At 38.7% G+C, this 18859-nt stretch overlaps 1 protein-coding gene across 4 annotated transcripts in view; it reads right to left on the bottom strand.

Moving 5' to 3' along the window:
• The window catches only part of SORBS2 (sorbin and SH3 domain containing 2), a 154373-nt gene extending 135842 nt beyond the window's left edge, over positions 1-18531 (bottom strand). For all 4 annotated transcript variants that reach the window (XM_072037190.1, XM_072037194.1, XM_072037192.1 and 1 more), the window contains exon 1: positions 18392-18531. The gene's annotated coding sequence lies outside the window, so the exon portion shown is untranslated. The remainder of the gene's footprint in view (positions 1-18391) is intronic.
• Positions 18532-18859: the final 328 nt, after the last annotated feature.

Raw genomic sequence — 18859 nt, 5'->3', positions numbered from 1 at the left:
AAGTGGGAAATTACCTACATCCCTCATGGAAGATGAATTGCAACCTATAGAAGTGACACTCACAGCATGTATCAATACCTCACGGCTTCATAACTCCAGTACTAAAGATCTCGTTAGAGAAGTCTCATCTTTCACAAAACTTTAAGAACAGTAAAGTTTGTTGAAGTCCAAGTTTGGGTTTTTTTGTTTGTTTTTTGTTTTTCTATTACTTCATTAGCACATTAATTTTCCTGTATACACAATTCTATTCTCCAGTGTCTCAGTGTATCCCAAACTAGCTCTCCACATTCAGAAAGAAGAATGGGGTTCCACCCCACCCAAAGTCTTTGCCATCAGTTCCTTCAAAAAAATTAATAGTACATGGCCCACCTTGCTCGTATCATTAGGTAATAACAAAGTTACTAACATTTTATCTCCAGGTTTAGTATAGGAGTGTTTCATTCACATATAGCTTATTAGAAAAACTTTGAAATTGGAAAGGAAGAACAAAAAGAGTAAACTTGGAGTTTTATTTTTATTATATATATATATATATATATATTTTTTTTTTTTTTGTCTCATGCTCCTTGGAAAGCACTCAGGACACTGTCAAGAGTTATCAGCCAATTTCTGAACCAGCAAAAGAAGAGAACTTCCAAATATATATATATATTTATATATATATTTTTTTTTACAGAAGTGTTTAACTGATAACTCATACATTTGAGAGACATGGATCAAGAGATTAAGTATGAAGAATCATGCTCTCACTTAATTAATATCAACTGAAGTTCATGCAAAATGGCATTTTATGAAGAGCTGCCTATGCTGTTTTCTCTAGAACAAAAGATCTGTGCTCTCTTTAAAAGGCGTCATCTCTTTTCAGCTATATCCTGTTCTCATTTTCATCTCTGGAATTTAAGTCTGTTGTCCTCCTTGCCCCCCATGATTACAACAAAAATATTGACTGATGATTGAAAAGATTATCTAAAAACAAAGCCCCTAGGCAGATTTTTTGTGAAAGTTCTCTTGTAAATAAGAAATTCTGTTATCACAGTAAGCTGAATTTGCTTTGCATCTTAAAATTTGCTTTTCAGGAATCTTGGTATTTCTGAGAAATTGCACAATGCTACCTACTATCCTCATGGTTAGATACTTCTGAAGATGCAAAAGGCTTTTACATAGAATCAGCAGCTATGGATTTGAAATTCTTCACAGTTCTTTGAGCTCTAATATATCGATTTATTAAAATGAAAAGCACCCTCAGATACTTATTGAGACAATACATCTCTGGACAATTAACCTGTTCTCTGAACAGAAGCAGGAAAGAGGATTAGTACCAGATCTTCTGCCAGTTACCTTTGGCAAAACTTGACTAAATTTCACTGATGTCACAGATTTATTTTTTAATATCTAAGGACTCAACTTTGTTTATCACTGAAAAGGTTGCAATTTTTGATTAATATAGCACCATATAATATAGAATCATTTAAGAATTAATGTATCTTTAACTGCACACCAAATAAATACATTACAATATAATGAGAGACTTCAAGTTAAGTAAAACCTCAAGCGCATTTCAAAACAAAAACAAATCCAAAAAAACAACTACTAAAACCATATTATCTAAGGATTTGGAGCCTCTTCTTGGTCGCCTGTTGTAACCAATTTCAATACTTATGCCAGTTCCACATAACTGGCAGCAAACTATATTACTGTTCTCCTAATTAAGTGGAAAACACTCTAGTCACTGCAGCTATCACAAACTAGACAAGCAGAATGATATGCCTGCTAAGAGCATTATTTCACTAGCAGAACTAACTTCCTCTGTTCCAAGGGTAAACAGTCAAAAATGTATGGGGAAATAAAGACGAGAAGGCCTTTTTCAGGAAATATAGAACAGAAGCCTATTGTTTATCTCACTATCAATACACACCACTAGTACATTGTTTCAAGATCTTCATACAAGGTCATTCGTCTTTCAGACTCATTTGCGTTTGGAATGAGTTCAGCTACTGTACATGTTTATGTTTGCTGAGGGGAAGGTAGCAGTTCAACTATAAAGCCTAAGCCCCAGACCTGTGAACAAGCAAGAACCTTAAACCTGAAAAGCGCATTGTGACTTATAAACACAAATGACTGGGTTTATTGAACTTGGTACTCAAAAGGATTTTTGAGCCCAAATCCAGTGTTACAAACGTTAAAAACTTCATTTAGCTATACAGAACTGCCTTAACAGTAGAATTCCTATGCCCCTAAAGATCTCCTGCTAGACCAACAAACCAGTATCTTTTGATGAAACCACAACTGTCATGTACAAACTTTGATTTTATCAAAATTGCATCTGAAGGACAGACATCTGCAAAACATTCAAGGTATTTTCAATTTTCATAAAAACAGTGGAAGACTGTTACCGCACCACTTCTTTCTTTCAAAAAATTGTTGATGGACATTAAAACATCCATCACAGATCCTGAAAATCTGCATTAAATTTCTAGGAGGATTTCAGTCACATCTCCCACTTTGCTTACACAGAATACTAAGCATCAAGCTACAGTCCAGTCTTTTGAGGACACTGGCCCATCACCAGGTTTCTCTTTTGTGGCTCTAAGGCACAGTTTCATTAAGGGATGTAGTCTATTGACTCCATAGGTCAGGTTGTGGTTGGACTTGATGAACTTGAAGGTCTTTTCCAACTTAAATGATTCAGTGATTCTGTCTTTCATAGAGCAATTAGAGACCTTGTGTGGCTCACATAACAAGATCCAGAGTCTCTTTAGCTTAAAGACAATTTATCTGGGAGAAAGGAAAGTTCGAATGCCAGCCTCTCCTCCAGTCATGCTGAAATATTAAAACCAGAAAAATAAAAGCCTTAGTTGGCCGTGGACAACAACACAGCCCCTTCTCAATGGAGCATTGCTATCACTAGGCTATGAGGTGACACATGCTCCTGTGCATGGCTGCCCCTCAGTCTCACGCCAGCTGGTCCACACAAAGCAAAAGAAATTCACGGAAGACACACAAGACCCAGTTCCCCCTTTTTACTTCAAAGCGTTATGCCACAGAGCTCTACATGGCCCAATGTCATTCTGTTCTTTCTTAAACAGCCAGGTAATGGCCAGGCTGGCTTTACACCTCCACACTCTGTTCTGAGTTTCTGTTCCAATTACCATGACTAAATCCACCAAGGAATTAGGCTTCTCAATAATTACCACAATGGTGTTCAGATAATTTGCTAAGCTGCCAATTTTGTAAAGAAAAAAAAAATAAGGGACCTACATTACAAATGGTCTTTAATTTTACCAATAAAGCAATTTTAACATTTTCTACTATTCATAGCATAGAGGGTAGGCAAAAGCAGACCTACCACAACTGAAGCTTTCAGGCTCTGAATCCCAGGGAGAAGGGAAAGATGCTTGTCAAATCAACACAGCACAAAATCTCTCATTAAAAGTCAATCAAACAGTGGTGGGAACCATCTTTCCATAAATGTCCCTTTAGTCAGCTTATCCACTGTGCTATTACAACCCACTGAAATGAAAACACACAGGCATGTGTGCAAAACATAAAGACATAAGCAACTGCGTAAAGCTTTAAAGGCTTCCAGCTACGACTAGACTACACTTCGGTGTTTTAGAACACAAGATAGTACTGGTGGAGTTTGATATTTTTCTGAATTGGTATTTTCCAGAAACACTGCTCAATGCAATATCTGATTTTCAGCAAGACCCAACATTTGTATTTGGGTTCCCTACTTCCAATTGCAACATATTAACATAAAAAAGAAAAAAAAAGGCTAAAGTCAGACAAAGTTCACTGACATACAATTGCTTCAGATTCAACTCTCAACCTGTTGCTCAATTTTCACACAATTGTGACAGTTATCCATTCCTAAGGCTGCAAAGCAAGTAGTTATTTAAAGAGCTCAGCCACCACTAGACTCATGCCATTTACAGCTACACTGCCTTCACTTTTGCTTCAGGTTGCTTACAGGTGAGAAAAGGTGCTGCTGAAACACCCAAGCCCACTGAGCCAAGCCCACTGAGCCAACAAGCAGTCCTCAGGAGCAGTAAGAATAGCAGAAGCAGAAGAGTGGTAGTACAAGCAGTAAGAATAGTAGAAGAATTACTGCTTTCACCAGTACAAGGTGCTGAAACAAATCTATCCCAATATTGGTGTCTTTATCAAGGCCACAGACATCAGGAACTCCTTTGGCAATGACATTACTGAACGGACCACTGGAAAAACAAGTCATCTGGTGCACTACAAGGATCATTTCCCCATCTTTTTGGGGAGGAGAAGTCAACTGCACATGAGCAGCTGACCAGGGAGCTGGCTCAGCACGCCGTGCCTCAGGGCACCAAGGCCATCCGGCCAATGCAGCAGCTCCAAGAACTAACGTGGGTTTTTTGCTCAGTTTACATACCACTTTCTGGCAGAATTTGAAGTAAACTTGGACTCTCCTTATGACAATATGTTTTTGCCTCAGACTACACATTTGTATGTCTTTACTTGAGCTGCATCTATAGATTGATTCTGAAATGATTTTCTGATGGAATTGCAGTGACAGACTGGTTATTCCTGAAGGGTGTGAAAACAGATCTGGTTTACAATCTAAGCCATGCCGACTTGTGAGAAGTCATAAACCATTCTGACTTGGAGCAATAGCTGAAGCAACAGGCTGAATTTGAATCAATTCTCCAATTACCCCTCACACCAAAGGCTTAAGAAAGGCTTTAGGTCATCTTGTTCATTTGCTTCATAATAGCAAATTAACAGGCATATCATTCCTGACAGACATTTGATCAGCCTATTTCAGAAGGCAACCAGCAAGAAAGATATCCCAACTTCATACACTCCACTGCTTACTTTTTCCTAGCTCTAATTGAAGTGTCCTTTACTGTAATTTAACCCTGAAACGTTATTGTAATTTAAGCCCCCAATGACCTGCTGTTCAGGTGATGTACTTACACAGAACCAAGCTCAAATTCCAATCATGCACAAGAAGAAAAAGCAGGACCAGCACTACCCAGCTGCCAGCCCTCACGTAGGTGCCTGCACCTCCACACTGTGTAACACACAGCCTGCATGACAAGGTTGAGGGCCTGACAGGTAGCCATACTTAGCACTGAGGCTTAACCAGCAGAAAACAATAACGGACTTGAACAAACAATATAGGACTTGAAGAAAATGCTGTTAGATGTGTCAGATTGTAAGAGATTTTGAGCAGAGTCCCGGAGTTAGGAATCTTAGTCAAGAGCACAATCACTGCTCTCCTTAAAGGTGACATGCACCTCGCCACCCCCCTTTATGGTCACAAAGTTGTTTCTGCAATCGCACTGAAGTGTTTACTTCCATTGCTCTCTGGTTACAATAAAGCTGCTTCTCTCCCTTCAACATCTAGTAAGTTAGAACTGGCCTGTCATGCTTACAGCTTCATGCTGTTGGTGAGCACATAATCTATGAAGTTGGGCCTACACAATAAAGACAATAAATTATATAGAGAAGCACAAACTGCGATTCCTGCAGAGAAGTTCAAAAGCTCTAGGACTGCAAGAGCTTGAGTGCAAAACCAAGGGCACAAGTGTCATTTCTACCAACGTACACCTTAGCTAAAAATATCAGTCTTTCAAGGCTTTATGAGGTTAAGTGTGACCCCCAAAGTAGGCTGTAGCATATACCAAATTGTTGGTGCCAGAGAGATGCAGACAGTAGCTTCTCTGCATTTTCTTTCCCACCCACACACCAACAGATAATTGTAAGGACTCAACTTATAAGTTTAATTGCAACTAGTCACACCAATGTCATCAGGGGGCATATACAGTTGGATGTTACTACATAGCAGCATGCTCACACTGTCTTGAAAGACAAAAGCTACAGTGGCCTTTTTTATTAATTAATTGCATACCAATGTAGAACTATACAAGAAAAAAATCTCATGTCCTGGAGAACTTGCAACTGATTTTTTGATCAACAATCTTGACACTCTGTTTACATTATTCAAACTGATGCTTTCCAGACAGCCCAAATAAGTAGAGACAGTTGTAACTTTGTGAGAGAGAAGTTATTTAAGTATGATAGAGAATGGGAATGACAGAGCAGGTGGAAGCTTCTAAATGATGCTTTTTTATTTTTGGTGGTAAGTACCCTGGTTAATCTCTTCTGTAAGATATATCATGATTAACAGGAACTCCTACGCAGAAAAGTGCTCCATTCCTGTTCAAATCTCTATTTCTGAAGGTCATAATTTCCCCAGAGATGTGACAGTCTCCCGTGCTAGTAGCTTGGATTGAAAGGAGGACTCTGCTTCCAATGCTTCCAAAGCTGCAGTTCTAGCAAAATGCCTACATCCACCAGTGGCTACGGATACTCTATAACCAAATTGGCCCTAGCCCACTATGGGGATGACTTGAAATCAGTGCTGAGGTTTTGTTTGTTTTACCTTCTTGTTAACAGAAGCACATTAAGTACATTGTCATTTATCATGCAATGCTTCAACTCTTGCTAAGTGAAAATGAGAGCTCTTTTACGTTTTTTGTTTGCTATTTGGTTTCCCTATAGTACCATTAATTGTCAAACATACTATTCATTTGAAACATTTGTTTGAGCTATATTCACGCTTCTCCTAGCTGGGGAAAGAAAAGCTGATGTTTGCTGTGTATAAGGCGACACAGGATGTTACAGCTGCATTGCCAGCTGTTCCACGCTGGCTTCTTTGCAGGACATTACTAATTTTTCACTAACAGTGCTAGACTCTTTTTTTATGTGGCACCTACAGTAATGACAAGACAGAAGTCCTTGCGGGTGACATGTAAAGGGTTTTAAAAGCAATTTCATATTTTTTCTCCCTCAGTACACTTTCACTGCTGATTAGTAATGAACATCAGTAATTAATACAAAAATCCAGAACTGCAACCATGTTTTTCACCATAGGCTTCCTTGCTGCATAGAAAAATTCAAGATCTTCTATAGACACAAATTTAAGGTAACACTTTCTTGCCATCTCGGATTTTGGTAGCCAGTATTCATACACATTGATGGGCTACATGCACTTTTCAAGAGCTGCTGTGCACACACCTTATGGCCTTAAGAGATCCCAAGTGACAGAACAAAGGCCAGCAACAATGAGGAAGGCAGAGAGAAATGCTCTTGAGAACATTTTCTAACAGCAAGAAACTCACATGATATGACTACATGTATTTTGCACGTTGTGTAAAGGAAGCAGCACCTCTGCACATACCATAAACCTAAATCCCCAGCAGCTGAAGTTATAAGGAAAAAGGCTTGAAGAACAGAAATGAAAACATCACAGTCTCATTCGGGCAGATCCTAAGGCATGTGAGAGCCGGAAAACAAAGCTAGTATAATTTAAAGTAGTTATTCCATTTTGTATCCCTAAAGTTGTACATTTGTTAGGTAATTTCCTCTTTGAACAGCAAACATATGGAAATGCGGATTTCCCTTCCTAGAAATTGTTTACTTCCTGAGAACTTCAACATCCTCTGCTTTTCAAAGTCACCCACCTATTATTTATAAAAACTGAAAGACCTGTTTTTGCCTCAAGGTTTTTTAATTTTTGGTTAGTTTGGTCCTGGTCAAAACAAACTCTCAATTCTAATCCTTAGACAAAGATCAGTAAAAAGTAAAAATAGACTAGCAAAAATATGTACTTAAAGGATGAAGACAGTGACTTTTGTTATCCTCTGCTTCTAGAATGGCTTGAAAAATTAACATATATGGAAAAAGAAATTTGAGAGGTTTAAAAGTATTTTTTTTCTATTAAATTTACAAAAGATAGTTAATTTTTCCAGATTTCTATCTTACCTCTTGGAAGAGAATGTAGAGATAAGGACATTGTTAAATTAGCATTGTATATACAAACATCAAAAGCAGGCATTTTTTAACATCTCGGCAGAAGTATGGTTATAACAAATATAGTGTTCAAAACATGTTATTGCTTTGCTTTCTGCTATGGACCACTTGACATGCAATTTAAACTCACGCGCATTTGATTTCTATGGCAATTAAACAAATTGCTCATAAGGAAAATATTAGAAACACATTTTATTTATTTATTAGCCTTTGCATTTGGATCAGCAGGGTGAAAAGAGATTATACAGGACTGACGGTTACCTAAAGACTATATTTTGAAACCAGAGTACAATGGGTGTAGGAAATCACTAACAGTAGTTTTACATAGTACCTGTACAGCTTTGGGTTATTTATAACAAAATCAGCTAATGATAGACTGGTGGGATGAACTAGAAACATGGGAATCTCGATTAAAGTCTAAACTGTCCCACAGTCAAGTGTTTCAAACCATTTTTATAGTACTTTTAAAAAAAGAAACAGCACTGAAGTAAAAAAAAAACAAAAAAACTCTATGCTATAAACTTACGTGATTGATACTTTAAAAAGTCAGCATACAAAATCTTATGATAACATATCAAAACATTACAGCCTTGATAATGGCAACTTGATAGCTCAATTTCCTGATCCAGCCTCTTCATAAAAATAAGGTGATCCCTTAGCGTCATTTAGATGGCAACATTTTGAACTTTCACATATTTCCAATAGAGACAGCACAGAACAAAGCATGATAAAAAACACCAAAACCACACAGACTTCAATTTTCAAGTCTGATTGGCATTTGTGGGCTCCAAAGAGCTCAGTATAATTTCAGAGTAGCTTCTGATGTTCATTAAGTTTTAGAATGTAGAATTATGCATCTACCATGAAATCAAAAAATGATTTTTAAAAAGCATGCATATAAATGTAAAACCATTTCCAGTAATAAATACTGTAAATGAGGTGGACAGATTCATTCAGATGGTGCTGATCTTTTCAGCATGGATTTAACTAATGAGAAGACTTAATTGCCTACCTGTATTTAGAAAAAAAAAATCATTGTTTCAAGCGACGGAAATAGACGTAAGTACTACACTTTTGTTCAGCTTATTTGAATCTTTCCAGTATTTTACCAGGAATTTTAGGCTAGGGGATTAAAAAAGGTTAGATGCTAAGGCAATTTCAGTGGGAAAATTTCAGCAATTACAGCAGGAGATACTCATTTAGGGGTAAGAAATTAGATTGCAATGTTTTGAAAAAAAAAAAGCCAAGTGTACAGATTTTGCACTCATACTGTATCATTAGATTTTACATATGAAAGATGCAAATTTTTCATGGCATTATCAACTACTAGTTCTGAAAAATGCTTGTAACGAACATAAAGAGAAGCTGTTCCTAAACCTAGTGGAAAATAAAGCCTATAGAAATCTGATTAAGATTTAGACAGCACTGAAAGTGATAGTAGAGTTATATAGATTTCTGAGAAGGCTACACATAAAAGAAAATAACACTGCAAACTTTCTTAAATCATGTATGAACTCAGGCCATCTTCAAGCTTCTGGTCAGCTGATAATTTAAAAAATCAAGTACGTGCACTGAAACAAACAACTCACATTTTGCATGCTTGATACATGGGAATATAAAGCAAAACACACAGAAGACATCCCACTAACACTCTAAAACATTTTGTCCCAACTAAAACAATTCCCATAAAAAAACACTTAAACTACTAGCAGGTATTGGAAAGATTTTTTGTAGTAAGAAAACAGACACATATACAGAAAGTATAAAAATAATGGACAGGAATCAGAAAAGAGAATTGTAAGCAAAGATATAGATAAAGCAGAAGGACTGGGTAGCTCAAAATGTAAATAACTTTTTCATATATGTTTTGGGAAACTGACTTCAGAATTAGAAAATCAAGTATTATTCTTTTATAGTGGCCAGGTGGACAGAGCATTGCAGCAACTTCTCTCATGAAGTGGTACTCCTGCATTTTACCTGCTGCCTGACCCCTATCCACAGAATCACATTATTCCACTACTGGTGGAAGACAGCTAACGACAGTCTTGTTGTGATAGGGAGGTTCAAGTAAGTATCTATTTGAAACTTCTAATGCTTCATTCTAAAGTGTTTGTGAGCAGCCAAAGCTTACTCATTTGGGTATAAAACTGAATTGCACATAAAGGACTCAACTGCAGAAAGGGATCACAACTTGCTTTCAAATCTGCAAAAGAATTAAAATTCGAAGAAAGTGTACATATAGACACTAAATACATGAACATCTGTGGTATGTGCTGGCATACTGTGCGTAAGTCAGAAATTTGACTAGAATGCAAATAATGACTTTTTTTAAACACACAAATAACTCAAGTATATGAATTTCTCAAGGAGCCAGCTTATTTTTCCTCACACCTGCTTCCCTTCAGTCTCTGGAACAGTATGGTATAGTTTATCCTGATGGGATTGACCTTTCTTTTTAAAATTTAATTGTATTTATTTATTTTTGCCCTCTATCAGGAATGCTGTTGTTTAGGCCTCTGTCATCACACAATCTGACTACAGTATCTGGAACCCTGCTTTTCAGTAATGTTGTCTGACCACAGTAAAATGTGCCTCATAAGCCCACTCCAGCTTTTTGCTTTTATGCCACCGCACTTATTTGCCCTGGAATAGTGGGCACACATTGTCCACTAGTGGGCATACAACTGCCTCCTCCTCCCACCACCACAATCGTATCTCCCCTCTCTTCCCTTTCTAGAGCTGTCACAGCTGTCTTTGCTTCTCTACTCTTGCAACTCCCAAGGCTCTCATCACAGCTTTGTACAACTTCTGCTTGGATTCTCTCACATACGCTTCCATTCATTTGTAAGAGACAGTATCCTTCTAGCATAAGAACACTTCCCAAGTTTATCTACCAAGATACTGTTTGCTTGTTCTTCAATTCCTTTCTAAATTTTAACTTCTGCTAGGCTGCCTACAGGAAAAGAGGAAAGTACTGGTATTATGGTTGAGTGGTCAGAGACATTTATGAATAAATCTGTTTTGCTGTTTACCTTTGGAATCGCATGTGATCCCTCTTGTGTGCCTAACACCTAGTGCAAAGAGAACTCAACTCCAGTCCCGTCTTTGCCTGATGATGTTCTAATATTGACAGAAACAATTACTTAAATGTAGTTTCCTTTCAGACAGCAACTGAGATGACAGTCTTTTTATCCATTCATTAGGAAATAATTTGTCTGCCCTTTCTCTTCTGACAGCTAATGATACCGAGAGAGCATGCCAGAACTGGAAGTAGAACACGTCTACACAGAAACAGTAGAACACTTGCTGTTGTACAGTTCATAGCTGTTACTTAGTCATACTATTTTATCTTCACTTGTGGTTTTATCTAAACACTAACTGATCTATCTACACTTTAAAGAACTGTATTTAAGATAATTACACCACTAAATACTATGGGAAGTAAACAAATTCACACCTGAATTAATTTAACACAACATCTCCACAATTATTTTTGTTTTGCTTTTAAGAAAACCATTGCCTTAAACTTGAAGGCATCCTCCTAATGCTTCACTATAGTATGTATTAACTAGAACAGGTGCAGATTTCCAAGCTATTTTCTAGGGTTTGCAGTTCTGATAATAAAATGTGTCCTGAATCTGGCCTTTGCCCAAGAGCATAAATCTGTGAATAAAATATCACTGTCAAAAGCACAGGAAAGTGTAAATCTACAGCTATGCGAGTAATGAACTAAAAACCTCTCCTGTATTTGTTTAAAAGTAGAATGATAATCTACAAGGCTCAGATTACGTGATCTATATCTGCAGACTGACCCTTAAAGAGGTTTTTTAGAGAACTGAATTTGCCTTAATATCTCTGTTTTGCATGTATGTCAAAACAGAGCCTTTGGTTTGGTCTTTATTCTACTGTCAGACCTGTCAACACCTCGCTTAGCTCTCACACAGTAGCACTTCATTTGATTAGCCTCTTTTATATTTTGTTTATTCAAAGCAAAGCATTTGATTGCATTGCTCACACTGAAATTATTTTCTTGAGATTCCTAAGAAGTACAGATTTGTCCAGAAGAAAAACACTGCAATTAACATGAATCTGATTATCTGGGAGAATGTCACTGCTCAGAGATCCCTGTTAATTAGAAATTCACTAGAAATAAAATTAAATAAAAATAGTGTTGGCAACTGCTGGCTTCTGTCTTAAGTTGCTCATTAAAACGTGTAAAATGCATAACTGGCTAGAAGGAGCAGTGTGATATACACAATCAATATGACTTAACCGATGCATACCAAATATTTTCCATTGCCATCATCCCTTTGTGATGCTACTGCTTGGTCATCTCCAAAATCCTTACTGTATGTTAAATAGAAAAGAAAATAGAGGGTTGATATGTGAAACAGACAATAGCTGCTTAACACCTGAAAAAAAAAAAAAGCACAAAATGCACAGAAGTCAGTAGTGTGAGCTCCATGTTAAAAGGGAAGCATTCATTAGATACTTTACCTACGCCAGTCACTACAGTTGAGGATTGCCTCAAAAGCTACAGTCTTTTTGAAATTCAAAACCTTCGCAGAAGTCTCATGGTATTTAAAAGTAGTATATCAAGCCTAAACTGGGGACATTTAATCCATTAGCCCACCTGCTTCACTGCAGAGAGCAAAATATTCTGTGCTATAGATTTACTGAACGGCCTTCCTAAAACACCATTTCTTTGTAGTTCTCACCAATCACCTCATACCAACAATTCCATCTTTATTTGCCACAGCCAAACTACAAAAGTTCTCATTATCTGCATAACAGAGTAGAGAAATTAAGGTTCTCAAATGAACATGAGATTAAGGGAGAAACAGGCATTTAGTACCTTACAAATCTCATTTTGCACCTGCTTGTATATTTGGTGCCAACATCTTGGATTTCAGATTACGTTTATGCTTACAAAAAGGAAATAGTTCTGTTTTTATACTTATTGTGTATCATTTTTTAATATTAAGATAAAATAAACAAAGACAACATTTAAACATCCAATCTAATTATGTCTACCCTACACTTAGCTCACTTAGTTCTGTGGCTGTGCATTGCTAAGTTTCCCTTGTGGACACTTGTAATAGCGAAAATACTGTTTATACTTATCAACAGACCTCTGTAGTAATGTGTGCAATTCCCAGTTCATGCATTTTTCACACGTCAGACATGATCCAGACACCTGCATCATGGACAGCCTCCCCCTTCTTATTTCCTAAAATGAAATTTGGCAAAACAATGGCCTTTCAGAAGTCAACCCTACGGTGTATCCTTGCTGTAGTCAAGTTCAAAGCAGTCTATGAGAGTAGCTGCCAACAGCGATTGTTTTATTTATATTTAATTTTATTTTATTCTGATCAGGAGGCCAGAAGTAGTCTTAATACTAACTGCTTTAAATTTGTACTCTTACAGGTTTTGTGGTAGTCTACCATACTTCTACACTTCATGTCATTAATTATAGTAAAAATATAAGTCTGACCACCCTGTTTCCATAACTCCACCTTTTCTGTACATGATAAACTGAAGTACTAATTTCTCTTCCACAAATTACATTCCAGAAATCCCTATTTCTATTCTTTTACTGGTGTTACTTACAGCCATGTCTAGAGACAGTTAACTGTATTTCATGACAAACATTGACCAGATCTCTGTCAATAGGAGCCTGTTCATCTTTTAAATTCGTACATCAGGTACAAATATTTATACTATGTTGACAAAGGAAAATCTGCTGTATCTTCTGCACCTTCATCACTTACCATGGACACAATGTTTAAGTATTTATCTGCACCTTTTTGCAAAGTGGCACGGTTTGCAAACTTGTACCTATTCATGCTTTTCACACAGAAAAATATATGGCTTTATTAAACATAACACTCGAGGTTCTCTGTGGTGACAACGCTTTACATTCAGGCTAGAGTGCAAGTCTGAGGATTGCAAAAAGAAGACATTTGCTACATTCTGCTCTTGATGCAGTTGCTGCACCTTCTCATCATGGGCTACGCCATGCAACCCTAAGCCTCTTAAAGAGCATTACAGCTACTGTTCAGTATTACTGTGGCTGAACTAGGAACTCACCTCTTGTCACTCCTAAAAGAAAAATGTCAGTAAGGAACTGGACCCATTGTTTTTAAATTGTTTGAAAAAAACAAAACCAAAACAAAACACAAGGACCTTTCCAGCTAATTTGACCTTCAGTCATAACTACTGATTTCCTATTAGTAGAACTGTTGATCCTAAAAACAAACACAGCCTTAGACAACAATGCATTTTACCACTTTTATAATCCTGTAAAAGGTTGATTTCTCAGCTATGAAAATTGCAGTTATTGATTCCCTTGGGCTTCCTACATGCATCTTTGCCCATCTTTTTGGGTTCTGAAGGAGCAAAAGAGAAAAAACTGCTATGCTTGTGGACAAACCTAGTTAGTCAGCAACCACTGCTGGACTAGGGGTAACTTAACTTACCCATCAAACAATTCAGCTGTACTCTGCTTTAATACTTCTACATAAAATGCAAGACAAATGCCCTACAAAAAATAAAGCTTTCAACACTATGTATCTGCTGAAAAGGCTCATGAAAAAGTTTATTGTGTAATTTAATCATAGTAAAGACTGGGAGGAAGAAGGATTGCTTTTCCTGCTTTCTTATTTCCCCCACCAATCCTTTGAGGCTTGGGATTCTCAGAATCAGCTGTTTATATATATATATATACACACACATTATTATATATATATATATATTATGTTTCTTAAGTTATTTAAGAACACAGAACTATATCTGTCCTATTCAACCCCTTGATGGTGGCTGGTGATGTTTTTAAGGGTGGATGGATCAGAACACCATCCTTATTCAGTACAGAAAGATTAAAATTAAGTCTGTTTAGGAAAGAGGCTAGCAATAATAGGAGAAAAGGCTCAGCCTTTGGAATTTCCTGCTTTACAACAGCATTAGCTATGCTGTATCACTGTTATGGAACAATAGGTTTGAACAGAAAAATACAGTTAATGCTTAAAAAAAAACTGAAAGCAAGAGTAAATATAGAACATTGCCATTTGGCATGCTTTTACTCAAAGATACATGGTGCCCTTTAAGTATTTACTTCTGTCCACTATCCCACAATAATCCCTCCCATACATGAGGTTTTCCACAGAATCAGTGCCTTTGGAAATCTTTTTAGCTTTTTAGACTGGGCTCAAGACCGTTAAGAAACTTCGTAATTACAGAAGCGTCAGCATCTCCTTGAGACTTTTTTTTTTTATTGTTCCAGTAGAATACTTGTGTTAAAATGCTTGCATGAAAAGAATCCACACTATTTAAAGAAAAATGAACATGGACTGAATATTATGGTAGTCATCTCTAATAGGAAGCTATGCACTACATCCAACAGAATATGAAGAAAATGCCAACTGTCAATGAGTAACTCACTTTAATACCATACTGAAGTGACAACAAAAAGATCAGTGTAGTAGAACACTATCAAGCCACACATTTATAAAATTCAAGATTACAAACAATCCAGAATTGTCAACTTGTATGTCTATGGTATGCAGACAGTCTAGCTGGAGCCGAAGCACTGTTTCAGGGTAACATCTGATGCAATTTACCAGCTTCAGAAGCTCCCTCTTCATTGGTGTACTATATTCAATACCTGATCCTTCCAACACAGAGATGGCATTTGGCCACTCCACAGCATTAATGTTATGCAGTGTACCCTAATCTGGTACGCTAGCATGTTTTCTGGGCACATGCTATCTGTATTTTTACTCACAGGTTGATCTTATATGTAGGCATACTGCATTTTGGAGACTAGTCCATAGGCTGAGGGTAGGTAACGTTCCCACACCAGCTCTGTCACAGGGTTACTGTGCTCCACAGACCACATGGTTGGTTGATGCTTATCACTGTTTGCTCAAAGCTAGTGATTTTAAACAAACATACCAAACAACTGTTACAGCACTTGATTAAACCTTCTTTAGTCATCCTGTTTGTTCTTGCTATTTGCACCTGCTACTATGATACTACATTTTAGGATTGATCTGCCTGCTTTTGCTTTGTTGGTAACCAGTTTATGATCACAATACATGGTTCCACACGGTCACCTTCTAAAGTCATCTCTCTCAAAAAGTGACTAATGTTAAACCACGACAGCTGGTGATATGTACACCATTGCAGACCAAGAGTCTGACTTTGCATAACACACAGACTTTCAAAATATGTATAATCGTTCATTGGATCGAAATCATCATGGCTCTACTGAATCCTGAAAAACTTCTACACTTCAGCCAGAACTTGATCACATCCTTTCCATTTCTGAATAGTCCATTTTTTCTTCCATCATGTTATTCTCAAGGTCTTCTTGGTAACCTTCTGCTTATTAACACTTTTCAGCTGATTATGAGCTGAAATCACCTATCTTCTATACCCGTTTGCTTTTGACACCAGTGACAGGATTCTACCCCTCCATGCCTTACATCATGTACAATTAGCCCATAGCGGACACACTCTTTACTTAGCTGCTGTTTCTTACCTCCATCTCATTAAAATTCTTCCTCCAAACTATATTCTATTGCAGCACCTCCATGGCCATTACTGAGAGTCACCAATTTGATTTACAAATAGCTCAGAGGGATCAGATGTTGCCAAAGAGACCGTAAGGAAACAGGGAAGCTGGGAATTGATATGAGAAAAAAGACAAAGGGAGAACAGCAGAATGGAAAGAATGCATAACGCTTTTCTCAACAATAATAGAGACTAATAAGATGCATCTATCAGCACCTAACTGGATGTACAGTGTTTACTGATTTGTCTTAGTAAATACTGCCTCACATGCTTTCTAACACCATAAATTCTTCACAGTGAGATATGTCCACCTCGAACTGTAAAATCCTCGACATTCTGCTTACTGCTGTATCTGTAGCTCTCACTGTTATAATAAAAGCTCTCTTTGTTAGAGGGTTACAAACACCTTAAAGGAAATGCTAGCTTGGCTTGTTTATCATTTTCATCATAATTACAGACTCAATCATGAATATTCATGTAGTACCACACTGTAAATACGCATTCCACTTTATAGAACGCAGATGAAAGCAGCTCTCAACAACTTACTGTGTGACCCCTACACATGGGTATAAGAAAGGACTTGGGGTGTGCATTCACCCATTAACAAAATCCTGCAATGATTCAAGGAAGATGAAGCTTTTCTAATGGAGAAAATGCATGGTAGCCATCCATTTATAAACTGCTATTTCCAAATGCGTGTCTTATTTGGGGGGTGGTTGCTGACCATGCTTGTCCAAATACCTTTGCAGGACATATACACAGAAATAACACAGTGGAATTTGGCTCCTAATTACAGAACACTGGTTACTAATTTAACTATAAAGATACCAGACCTCAAATTCCTCACCCCATGTCTTCTCAACTGTCCAAACAGTTCATCTCAGTGTAACTAAAATCCAAATAATTATTAAGATTTAAACCAATTATCATCTCATTTTCTGAAGCCGCATAGTGAATCGGTGTGTTTGGTTCAGTTGTCAGAATAATTTAATGCATTTTGGTATCAGGTAATTCAGAATACATTTGGAAGTTCACAAAATGCTGCCTTTAATATAAAAATTTGTATTGAGGGATTGTAGTTTTATCGACCTGCTTCTAACTATAGCTTTCATCGCTAAAACAGATGTGTTGCAATTAATACCTATTCAAAGCAATTCATTTTGCATTGAAAATCTACAGCATTAGCCTACAGCCCTCATCAGACGGCTTATCCTGTTTCCATCACCGCCTTACATTCATCTTGATGTTTTTATTTGTTGCAGCTTTCGGTAGAAAGCCTGCTGCCGAGGTCGCCCAATAAAAGTTTAAGCGCCTTGTGCTATTAACGTGCTCGTGCTCCATGTGGAGTGCTGGTTTCCTTCCTTTTATTGAACGCCAAACGGAGGGACACAATGGGCGTGTTGTGCTCCGTGCAGCACGGTATGCGCGATATCTTCGGGAGGGAGGTGTGAGCGGGCTGCGATACCGCTGCTCTTAGCAGCACAAGTGCCACCAACTAATCAACCACAGCGCTGGGGCACGCAGCCCACTGAAGGCTGGTGAAGAAAAAGCTGCTTTTTATTATGACCTACATACCGCACGGCAGCAGCCGGACAATTTGAGGCTAGTTACGCTGAGGCTGAGCACAATGCACGAATTCTAGTAATGAAGAACTCATCCAGCTCGGGCTTTACCAATACGTTGGCGAGTTTGACAATGCATTTGAGGCAGGATGCAGAAGCAGCATCCTGACAGCACAAAGCACGGTGGGAAACAAACAAACAAAAAAAAAAAACAACCCACGTTTTAATAGAAAACGCGAGCATATGGCTTTATCCCCTATCGGAGGCATCCTTTTGCATCGCCAAGCGCCCGGCGCATCGCGCTGAGACACCGACCACCGCGGATAAAGCGATCGCACCGACTCCCCCACGGCCCCACAACCCCCCCGGGTCCGAAGCCGCCCTTTAGGGGCCGCGATAGATACCTGCAGCAGCCGGGTCCCCGCGGGAAGCCTGGCTCGGAGGGCGGCTGCACAGCGCGGGGAGGCTGCTCGCCGGCACCACGCACCTGCCGGCTGTGCGGCGGGGAAAGGCGCCCGCTGCTTCTTCCCCCGGAGCTCCGGCTTCTCCCCCGGGAGCGCCTAGCGAGCGGCTGCGGGAGCGCTGCGGGGCAGCCGTGCCTCTACGGGGCGGAGCGCGGCTGGGCAGCCTGACAGCAGGTCCGCAGCGGTGCCGCGCCGCATCCCGCCTCCTGCGAGCGGCCGGCGGCACTCCCCGGCTTGTCAAAATGGCAGCCGCGACGCCCCTTCCTCCCCTCCTCTCCTCTCCTCCTCCTCCTCCTCCCTCGATGAGGTCGGCGCTAATTGCGCGGCGCCCCGCTCCCCGCACGCAAAATGGCTGGGCCCTGCGGCGAGGCGGCCCCGGCTTTACACTGCCATGGCAACGGCCCCGCC

This window comes from Anas platyrhynchos, chromosome 4 (assembly GCF_047663525.1).
Source record: "Anas platyrhynchos isolate ZD024472 breed Pekin duck chromosome 4, IASCAAS_PekinDuck_T2T, whole genome shotgun sequence".
Lineage (NCBI taxonomy): Eukaryota > Metazoa > Chordata > Aves > Anseriformes > Anatidae > Anas > Anas platyrhynchos.
This window is presented reverse-complemented; position numbering and strand designations above follow the sequence as displayed.